General features: G+C 44.0%; 1 long non-coding RNA gene across 1 annotated transcript; it reads left to right on the top strand.

Annotated features, from left to right (window-relative positions):
* Positions 1-2,781: 2,781 nt before the first annotated feature.
* Positions 2,782-4,937, top strand: LOC125525887 (uncharacterized). The gene is made up of 2 exons (XR_007291463.2): positions 2,782-4,398; positions 4,475-4,937. It is a non-coding gene; the product is annotated as an uncharacterized LOC125525887 (long non-coding RNA).
* The last annotated feature ends 3,427 nt before the right edge of the window (positions 4,938-8,364 follow it).

The following is an 8,364-nucleotide window of genomic DNA, read 5'->3' as shown; positions in this document are numbered from 1 at the left end:
GTGGATGAAGTGTTCGATGATCGAGAAGGTCTCGATGCGAGAAGAAGGAAGAGAGGCAAGAGCTCAAGCTTGGGGATGCCCGAGGCACCCCAAATAAATATTCAAGGAGACTCAAGCGTCTAAGCTTGGGGATGCCCCGGAAGGCATCCCCTCTTTCTTCAACAAGTATCGGTATGTTTTCGGATTCGTTTCGTTCATGCGATATGTGCAATCTTGAAGCATCTTTTGCATTTAGTTTTCATCTTTCTTTTATGCATCGTGATGGTATGAGGTAGTCCTTGGTTGATTTATAGAATGCTCTTTGCACTTCACTTATATCTTTTGAGTATGGCTTTATAGAATGCTTCATGTGCTTCACTTATATCATTTGAAGTTTGGATTGCCTGTTTCTCTTTACATAGGCAACCGCCATTTGTAGAATGCTCTTTTGCTTCACTTATATTTGTTAGAGCGTGGGCATATCTTTTGTAGAAAGAATTCAACTCTCTTGCTTCACTTATATCTATTTAGAGAGATGACAGGAACTGGTCATTCACATGGTTAGTCATAAAATCCTACATAAACTTGTAGATCGCTGAATATGATATGTTTGATTCCTTGCAATAGTTTTGTGATATAAAGATGGGGATATTAGAGTCATGCTAGTGGGTAGCTGTGGATTGTAGAAATACTTGTGTTGAGGTTTGTGATTCCCGTAGCATGCACGTATGGTTAACCGTTATGTAACGAAGTCGGAGCATGATTTATTTTTTAGGAAATATGCCCGTGCGTTGCAACCGGAGAAAACTTATCAAATTATGAAGTTGTGGTAGATATTTTTTTTTAATCAAATGCAAGGATGAGATAAGGGATTTTTATAATGTCATTTCACAAACTATGTCTGTGATGTCATGATGAGACAAGGGACTTTTAAAAAGTCATTTAAAAAACTAAAATGTGATGGTCTCATCACGACTTGATTTCTTAAGGCGCCACAATGAAATATATTTTGGTTAAGCAAACTGCATTGATGGACCCTGCATGAGTTAGACTGATGAATGACGCGTCTCGCCTTGACCTAGCATAACGGTGTTTACCATAGCTAATATTGTGGTACCAAAATAAACATAGTTGTGTATGAAGCAAAATAGGCATTTAATCATACTCATATAGCTTACAAAAACTAAACCATAGGAAGTTGTGTCAATTTTTTTGGGCTCGGCGTTGTACAAAATACGGAAATCATTTTTTACCCGACACGAGGATCTAAATAAAATCATGAAACGACCTCTACAGATCCCCTAATAAAACCTCTACGTAAACAATGGTTTATTTTGTTCATTATTTAAGGATCTATTTTTATTTTTGTGAACATTTTCTAAAATTTGATGGACATTTTTTCAAATTCATAAATATGTTTTGAATATTGGATCATTTTGTAAAAACCATGAACATTATTTATTTAATGGATGTTTATTTTAAATCATGATTTTTTATAATATGTAAACAAATTTTTGAAATCATGTACATTTTATGATTTTCCAAATGTTTTTTGAATTCACAAATAGTTTATGATTTTTTTATTTTTTTAGAAACTCACAACATTTTGAAATTTGATTCTTTTGAAAATCCTGAATTTCATTTAGAGAAGAAAAAATAAAAATAAAAACGAGAAAGTAAATAAAAAGCATAAAAATGAAATAGAAAACAGGGGGCTCCACGACTATGGGCTGGTCCATTACCGTGCACGCTCAAGAGTGGAAAAAGAGGAGAAAAACATGGAGCTCCATGACTTCTGGTCTCTCGTGTGGACGACCGCGCCCTGAGCCATCACACCACTTGTGTGCTCATTTTATTGAAGTGTATAAGTATATAAGAATAGAATCTGGCAGAGATTTTGAAATTAAAATGAATCATTTTTTTCTTCGCTTACCGGTGGCACGGTAGGTAATTAGTGCCAACTTCGGGGGCAATTTCCATGACAAACGGCCAGAAGCAATAGCCCTTTTATTATTAGGAAAAAAATAATAAAAATGTTGCATACTTCTCCTAGTGTCCAAGCCTTTTTCATCCGACTGTAGTACAACGTTGTAGATTAGTTTGTTGATGCCTAATGACAAAGCATACCATACCGGCAGATTAGCCATAGCACTCCCATCACACTATAAAACTATCATATATATGCGACACTTCCATGGTAATTTTACCTAGATGCAATTGTTCTTGTTTCTCCATAGCATCAACATTTTGGTCAAAATGATGTATAAGATGGTTGCCTCGTTCCTCCGTACCACCTTGAACATAACCATCTTCAGGGATGTCAAGCATGGCATATTCTACATGATCCAAAATAACAACATTTTTTAGAACAATGAAGGACAACTCTGTGGCTATGACATGTCAATGGCTATGTTTTGGCGTTGATGGATAATTGCACTCGTATAAATCGGAATCAGTAGCGTCCTAAGATAATTTATGTATTTAATTTATTGGGGTCCAGGCATATATATTTTCTTTGTGTGTGTCCTAACATCTGTAGTCAGTATGAGTACATAAAAAATTCAAACGTACGCAAATACAACTTCAGGAAAAAAATAGAACCAAACCTGGCAATCGTGTGCACTCACGGCGAGAAATAAGGGCGTGTTTGGTTTCATGACTCGCACCTGGCTCGTACCCGTCATGCAATTCTATCGATGTTTGGTACGCTGCATGCTTCTCTGGGCCAGGCCCGACGGATGCAAAAGGAGCCTCTCAGCCAGGATGAGGCGAACACAAGAATCCACCGTATCTCTGAGCCAGGCCCGTGCCCGCATGCCCACCTCTCGTTTCTCCTTTTCCCCTCTCTCTCTCACGCCTTAGATTGGATCGAGCATCCAACTCGCTGCCGACCCCGCCTCCTGAGCTCCATTGTCCATCACCAGTCCGGGCTCCCTCGTCCACCACAAGTCCGTGCTCCCTCCCCGGTGCTCCTCCACGCCCACGCTGGGGGCCACGGCGGCCGCCATCGATCAAGAGGAACAAGGGGGTAGGGGAGCACCTGGGCGCCGTGAGCCACAATCGGTGCCGCCTTACTCCCCCTCGAACTGTGCCAGCCAATACAGTTGTAGTCACACCTCCACCGCCGGCATCTCCCCCGGCAGGCCATCTCTGCCACGGCCATCTCGTCGCCCTCACCTGTTCATCTAGATGTTCTTAGCCATGGCCATCTACTCCATCTCAGTACAATGTGCCAGATTGGTGGAAATATTCTGATTTGTTTGCGAAATTCCTGATGAATAAAATTGACACTTTAGTTTTTGGTTCAATTTCGGTTCAAATTTGTTCTACTTGTTCCATGGAATGGTCCAGATCCAATTGGAAATTTTGAATGGTTGAAATTGGAAGAGAAGAGTTTACAGAATTAAGCCCAATTCAGCCTACCAAACAACATCTGTCGCGGATAGCATCCCTCATGCATCCATATCATGCAGTCAACCAAACCCACATCTCACTCCATCCTTGCATCCACTCAAGCAGGCCAGGCTCACCTAGGATGCCTCATGCGATGCAGGCTAGAGCCACCCAGACAACCAAACACGCCCTAAGTGATCGATGGGTAAAGGAGCGTGTCCCTTCTATAAATAAATAATTATTTACCAAAGCTAATCTCTGTTCCGTGAGTGGTGCTCCCGGGTGGCCGTTGCAAGACAACGATTCCACCAGCCGTCTCGTGCGGGGCGACGCGTGTCGCCTAGGCCCCATGCACCGCTATTTCAACCTTATCTTCTCAGGGACTCATCCTCATCTTCTCATGCCTTTTCTTCTCCCCGTCATTGATTACCTTCCTCTCTTCTCCTCCCTTCCACAGCTCTCGATCTAGATCGGATAGAGGCCACCACCGAGCCATCCTCGAGCGCCTCCTTTCTTCCTCCACGCGCTCAGCGCCCAAATCAACATGTCGAGCCCTCGCGCACATCGCCCGACCGGAGCTCTAGCGCCTCCTCGCAACACCCTCCTTTCTCCTTCTTCCTCTCTCCATCCCCTGCCTCTCGGTTCTTTCTTTTTCCCTTGGCCATGCAGGGAGCACCCACAGGGAGCCTCGCCGCTGCTGCCACCACCCGGACATCGTCGCGCCACCGCCTCCTCCGAGTTCGACAACCCTAGCACTCGTCCTTCCCTGCACCCTCTGCCTCGCCATGCGTGAGGACAATGATGATAGCGCGCCGCCATCGACCGTATCGGGCCGTCCTTCTCGCCTCGCTCGCATGGGCCGCACTGCACGCGGGCAAGCCGGCCCTTGCCGGTGGAAGTGTCGGTGCGGCAAGGCCGCTCGGGCTAGGTGATGGCAACCGTGACTCTCCTTTGCATTCGTTCTTTATTATCCCATCTGCATCTCTGCTTTCCTCACCGAAGATGTTGAATCCGATGTTGCTGATTGTAAGCTCCCATTATTGTAGAGTTTATTTATTCCTTTGCTCCCTCACTTGCGGGATTAATTCCTTTGTTCGGACAGGCGAGGTCGAGGAGGCCGGGGTTGCGGAGGACTGCGGAGCAGCCTGGCTGGCGCCTTGGGGTGGCGCGAGGAGAGGCGCGACGGGCGCTGCTGCTGGTCGCCGGCGACGGCGAGTGGAGAAGGGCCGCACAGAGTGGATAAGATGAAGGGGAGGACTGCTGACAGAATTCAAATGACTATAGGGTTTCTTTTGTAAAAGTGAAACGTTTTCCTAGGTTGCCATTAAAACAGGGACTGCGGGTTGATTTAATGTAAATCGAGGGGCTTTTTTTGCAAAACAGCCACGACGGACGACCAGAAGCAATCGCTGGTTTATTAGTAGGTAAGATTGATTGTCTTCCTTATGAGTGGCGGTCGGGGACGAGCGATGGTCTTTTCCTACCAATCTATCCCCTAGGAGCATGTGTGTAGTACTTTGTTTCGATGACTAATAGATTTTTGCAATAAGTATGTGAGTTCTTTATGACTAATGTTGAGTCCATGGATTATACGCACTCTCACCCTTCCATCATTGCTAGCCTCTCTAGTATCGCACAACTTTCGCCGGTACCTTAAATCCACCATATATCTTCCTCAAAACAGCCACCATACCTACCTATCATGGTATTTCCATAGCCATTTCGAGATATATTTCCATGCAACTTTCATCATCATCATATACATGACTTGAGCATTCATTGTCATATTGCTTTGCATGATCGTAAGATAGCTAGCATGATGTTTTCATGGCTTGTCCGTTTTTTGATGTCATTGTTACGCTAGATCATTGCACATCCCGGTACACCGCCGGAGGCATTCATATAGAGTCATATCTTTGTTCTAGTATCGAGTTGTAATATTGAGTTGTAAGTAAATAAAAGTGTGATGATCATCATTATTAGAGCATTGCCCTAGTGAGGAAAGGATGATGGATACTATGATTCCCCCATAAGTCGGGATGAGACTCCGGACTTTACAAAAAAATAAGAGGCCAAAGAAGGCCCCCCCCCCAAAAAAAGAGGCCAAAGAAGCCCACCAAAAAATAAAAAAAATGAGAGAAAAAGAGAGAAGGGGCAGTGCTACTATACTTTTTCCACACTTGTGCTTCAAAGTAGCACCATGTTCTTCATATAGATAGTCTCTTGAGTTATCACTTTCATATACTAGTGTGAATTTTCATTATAGAACTTGGCTTGTATATTCCGATGATGGGCTTCCTCAAATGCCCGAGGTCTTCATGAGCAAGTAAGTTGGATACACACCCACTTAGTATCAGTTGGAGCTTTCTTACACTTATAGCTCTAGTGCATCCGTTGCATGGCAATCTCTACTCATTCACATTGATATCTATTGATGGGCATCTGCATAGCCCGTTGATATGCCTAGTTGATGTGAGACTATCTTCTCCTTTTTGTCTTCTCCACAATCACCATTCTATTCCATCCATAGTTCTATATCCATGGCTCACGCTCATGTAATGCGTGAAAGTTGAAAAGGTTTGAGAACGTCAAAATTATGAAACAATTGCTTGGCTTGTCATCGGGGTTGTGCATGATGTGAATATTTTGTGTGGTGAAGATGGAGCTTAGCCAGACTATATGATTTTGTAGAGATAACTTTCTTTGGCCATGTTATTTTGAAAAGACATGATTGCTTTATTAGTAGGCTTGAAGTATTATTGTTTTATGTCAAATGATAGACTATTGCTTTGAATCACTCGTATCTTAATATTCATGCCATGATTAGATACATGATCAAGATTATGCTAGGTAGCATTCCACATCAAAAAATATCTTTTTTATCATTTACCTACTCGAGGACGAGCAAGAATTAAGCTTGGGGATGCTGATACGTCTCCGTCGTATATATAATTTTTGATTGTTTCATGCCAATATTCTACAGCTTTCATATACTTTTGTCAACTTTTTATACTATTTTTGGGACTAACATATTGATCCAGTGCCCAGTGCCAGTTCCTGTCTGTTGCATGTTTTATATTTCGCAGAATATCCATATCAAACAGAATCCAAACGGGACAAAAACGGACGCAGCTTATTTTTGGAATATTTGGAAAATTCCGAAAGAAAAATCCACGCGAGACGGTGCCCGAGGTGGCCACGAGGCAGGGGGCGCGCCTGCCCCCTGGGCGCGCCCCTGACCCTCGTGGGCCACCCGTAAGGCGGTTGATGCCCTTCTTCGGCAGCAAGAAAGCTAATTTTCAGGAAAAAAATCACGGTGAAGGTTTTGATCCAATCGAAGTTAAGGATCTCCATATATACCCGAAACGGTGAAAGGGCGGCAGAACATAACGCAGAAACAGAGAGAGACAGAGAGACAGATCCAATCTCGGAGGGGCTCTCGCCCCTTCCATGCCATGGAGGCCAAGGACCAGAGGGGAAACCCTTCTCCCATCTAGGGAGGAGGTCAAGGAAGAAGAACACGAAGGGGCCCCCTCTCCCCTTCTCTTCCGGTGGCGTTGGAACGCTGCCGTGGCCATCATCATCATCACCGCGATCTACATCAACACCTCCGCCATCTTCACCAACATCTCCATCACCTTCCCCCCTCTATCTACAGCGGTCCACTCTCCCGCAACCCGATGTACCCTCTACTTGAGCATGGTGCTTTATGCTTCATATTATTATCCAATGATGTGTTGCCATCCTATGATGTCTGAGTAGATTTTCGTTGTCCTATCGGTGGTTGATGAATTGCTATGATTGATTTAATTTTCTTGTGGTTATGTTGTTGTCCTTTGGTGCCCATCATATGAGCGCGCGCATGGATCACACCATAGGGTTAGTTGTATGTTGATAGGACTATGTATTGGAGGGCAAGAGTAACAGAAACTTCAACCTAGCATAGAAATTGATGCATACGGGATTGAAGGGGGACCAATATATCTTAATGCTATGGTTGGGTTTTACCTTAATGAACGTTAGTAGTTGCGGATGCTTGCTAATAGTTCCAATCATAAGTGCATAGAATTCCAAGTCAGGGATAACATGCTAGCAGTGGCCTCTCCCACATAATACTTGCTATCGGTCCAGCAAAGTAGTCAATTGCTTAGGGGCAATTTCGCAACTCCTACCACCACTTTTCCACACTCGCTATATTTACTTTATTTCTTCTTTACTTACAACAGCCCCTACTTTTTATTTACTTGCTCTTTATTATCTTGCAAACCTATCCAACAACACCTACAAAGTACTTCTAGTTTCATACTTGTTCTAAGTAAAGCGAACGTCAAGGGTGCGTAGAGTTGTATCGGTAGTCGATACAACTTGAGGGAATATTTGCTTTGCCTTTAGCTCCTCGTTGGGTTCGACACTCTTACTTATCGAAAACTGTTGCGATCCGCTATAGTTGTGGGTTATCACATACCAACGATAGGCCCGAGCATACTGTTGCACAATCATCTCATTGGCATCCTCAGGGCATAGATTTGTTCCTCTGACTAATTATAGCCAGTCATGCTTCACTTTCAGCTACCGGCCTTGCCTTCGGGAGGGGGAGCAGGCTCAACACCAATTAAAGCGCCAAACCGAGCTCGTCAATTAACAGTGCTGACATTACCAGTAACAGATTATCCATTGACATGAAGGCCACTGATCATAGCCATGTCCTCCATGGTCATCGTCATCTCCCCACAGGGAAGGTGGAAGGAGTGTGTCGCAGGCCTCCAACGACCACAAGTGTGGTGAGCACCGCATGATTCACCGGCGGAGGGTGTGCTTGAACTGCAACACAAATGGGAGAAGACCCAATCTCTGAATGTACAGTTCGTAAAACACATCGTAAAGAAAAGTCATCCGCAGCGTGACTCCTCGTGCGCAAAGCAACTATAGGCTGCAAACAAAGTGAATTTCGGATCACTTAAAAGCACAAATGAAACACATCGAAAATTGATA

The sequence above is a fragment of the Triticum urartu genome, chromosome 1A, assembly GCF_056163025.1.
Source record: "Triticum urartu cultivar PI428250 chromosome 1A, HENAU_Tu73, whole genome shotgun sequence".
In the NCBI taxonomy this organism is placed as follows: domain Eukaryota; kingdom Viridiplantae; phylum Streptophyta; class Magnoliopsida; order Poales; family Poaceae; genus Triticum; species Triticum urartu.
The sequence above is the reverse complement of the archived record's forward strand: the minus strand, read 5'-3'. Positions and strand labels throughout refer to the sequence as shown.